Raw genomic sequence first — 3,059 nt, 5'->3', positions numbered from 1 at the left:
TACGATAGTTACGGGTCAGAGTATCTGTTAAGATGTTAAGAATAACAAGTATCTCTTAAAAGGTTTCCAATAATGAAACATTTCAATATAATGTAGACAAAAACGAAAAATAAAAAGATAGTGACAGATCAGGACTCCCCGATCCTTACTGCGCATGTACAAAGTCGGACCGTACAAATCGGGTCTACCCGATCTGTACCGCGCATGTGCAGGGGTTTTCTTCTTCCTGTGTTCGTTTAATGGCAGTTTACTCCCCAGTGTACGAGGATACTGCCACCTGCTGATCGAGCGAATGAACCCTATTGTAAACTGAATTTGCGTCATTACAAACGTGTGTTAAATTTGATTTAGTGATAATCGAGTGTGTTTATGCTTGTCTGTGTGGAGAGGATTGATTGGAATAGTGATGATGATGTCCGCTATCGCTGTCAGTTGTCAGTAAACACTTCATCTGGCTGATGAATCTACACGTGACATATTACAAAGTCTGTATTATTAACTCTGTAATTAGGCGCCATTCTTCTTATTTTACGGCGCTGTTGTTCAATCGGGGAACGCTCTTTGTTGAGGAGAAAAGCATGAATTTGTTTGTATACGGATTATCCCTTGTTTAAATGTCCCGGTAGTCAAAAAGGAGGCAGAGCTGTTGAGAAATGCTAGGAGCTAACTGGGCGCTAACCGTGTCATTCAAATATATTGAATGTTGGCAAAGAGAGGAAGTGACGTAAGATTTGCGCATGCGGGGTACCGATCGGGATTCCGGTACGGATCAGGTAGTGACAAACCTCACCCAGCCAGCTACAGCCGCAGCTTGCCACCACTCCGCATGCTCCCTCCCCAGCTGCTCCTCCCACCCAGCGTGACACTCGCCTAGGGTTGCCAGTTCTGCGTGCCTCTATTCCCCCTTCGCAGCTTGCCCCACAAAACCTCTCGGCACCGAGTTGCCAAACCCTCAGCCCCGTATTCCTCCTTTGCTAAACTTTGCCTCCAACCTCGGCACCGGGATGCCAGGTTTTCAGCCACCCTTTCCTCCTCTGTTAAACACCACAGGTAACCTCAGCACCGGGATGCTAGGTTCTCAGCCATTCATTCCTCCTCCGTTAAACGCCACAGCTAACACCTGCACAGCGTTGCCGGGTCCAACATGCTACTTATTCCGTTTCTTTTAACATCTCAGCACCCCTGCGCTCATTCACTGAACTCAGTTAATTCTCTTCTGGGCACAAATGCAGCTAGCGCTTCCATGAACAACGCCTCCTTGCTCCTTTCAGCCTCACCCGACCAGCTATAGCGGCAGCTTGCCACCTCTCCGCACGCTCCCTCCTCAGCTACTCCTCCCACTCAGCGTGACATTCATCCAGGGTTGCCAGTTCTGCGTGCCCTATAAGCCCCTTCGCAGCTCGCCCCTACAAACGCTCTCAGCACAGAGTTGCCAAGCCCTCAGCCACACATTCCTCCATTGGTAAACTCTGCCACCAACCTTGGCACCGGGATGCCAGGTTTTCAGCTGCCTTCTCCTCCTCTGCTAAACACCACAGGTAACCTCAGCACCGTGATGCTAGGTTCTCAGCTACTCATTTCTCCCCCGTCAAACGCCACAGCTAACATCTGCACAGCGTTGCCGGGTCCTCTCACCTCCGCTACTTCCCACCATATTTCAGCTAACATCCCTCAAGCCAGCCGTCTGACTGCTCCTACCTCCAGTTCAGAGCTGCACCTGGCCTAGCCTTTTCGCCCAGGCCCCATTTCTCCAAGCTAACACCACCCAGTTTTTGCTGGCCACAGCAATTCTTCCTTTCAACCCACCAGCCCCAAAGCCTTCTCCTGTATCTGCTAACCTTCGCTAACTAATCACCGCCGGTAAACATGTGGATTTGACCGAGCTCATTTCTCCTCCTCTCACGCAACCTGCTCTTCCTAGGTGATCAATGGCCATGAGGGTTCCATTATTATACGTGGTGCGGCCCCTTCTCAGTTGAAAGAGCTCTCCCGGCTGAGTTTGCTCTAGCCTTCTCGTTATATAGAGACGTCCTCCGCACCGCTTTTCCCTCCCGAAGACCAGACTTCGACTCCATCTAACCATTATTCTCAACCTCGCGTTACGATTTGGCGGCACCGGATTCTGTCAGTACGTCATTCAGTTTGCTTCTCAGGCAGCTGCTCACCTTCAGCAATTTAACCAAGACACCTTCTGGGGCAGTCCCAATCAGGAAATCTACTGCTGTCTTCGCCGCCCGTCTTCTCTCTCCCGCAAGTTGTGTGGCGCTCCGTCACTTCCCGCTTCCACCTGTATAGCCTCAGCCCAAAACGATTCAGCCCTCGTGCCATCCTTCTGTTCTCTCCCGCTTGACCCCAGCTCCCATACCAGAACCTCTAAACCCGCAATCTCCACCCCAGCATGCCTTTGCCTCACGGTTCAGACAGGCGGGGCAGGCCCATCACGCACCTCGGAGGCCGCACCATTTGCCATGACTTCAACGACTCCAGCTGTTCCTTGCCTCAATGCCGCTATCTTCACTGCTGCTCCCTTTGCGGTGGCGCCCATTCCCGCCCTGCATGACCCCTCAACCCCACCAGCCTCCACCCCTGTCCACATTCTGGCACCAGAAGTTGCCTCATTTAAAAAAAAAAAAATAGGTGCTTCACCCCCTTGATGGCTCCCAGTCTTACCCCCTCCCACGTCACCACCAGCTCACGGATTATCTACTCCGAGGTCAGTCTTCTCCGAACTCGGCGCCCCTTCGTCAGAAGAGAAAATGCAGGACCTTTAACATCCCCGGAGTTCCTTGGGATAACCCTCGACACTGAACGCTTCCAGGCTCCCCTGCCCATCGAAAAGCCCAATCGCATCACCCTTCTTCCCCAAAGCTTCCTCCTTGCTCTCTCTTGCTTCAGACGACGGCTGCTCTCCCCGTTGGGATGCTTAAACTTATCCCTCACTTGCTTTCACCCGCTGCATCCAAACCGGCACTCCTCGACTCCGCCATGCTGCATAGCTCTCCCAGGGCCGAACCGCGTCTCTGGCAACTTCCCGCCAACTGGAACGGCATCACCTTCTT

The sequence above is a fragment of the Perissodus microlepis genome, chromosome 18 (assembly GCF_051167445.1).
Source record: "Perissodus microlepis isolate ML-2025 ecotype Zambia chromosome 18, ASM5116744v1, whole genome shotgun sequence".
Lineage (NCBI taxonomy): Eukaryota > Metazoa > Chordata > Actinopteri > Cichliformes > Cichlidae > Perissodus > Perissodus microlepis.
Note: the sequence above shows the minus strand (reverse complement) of the source record.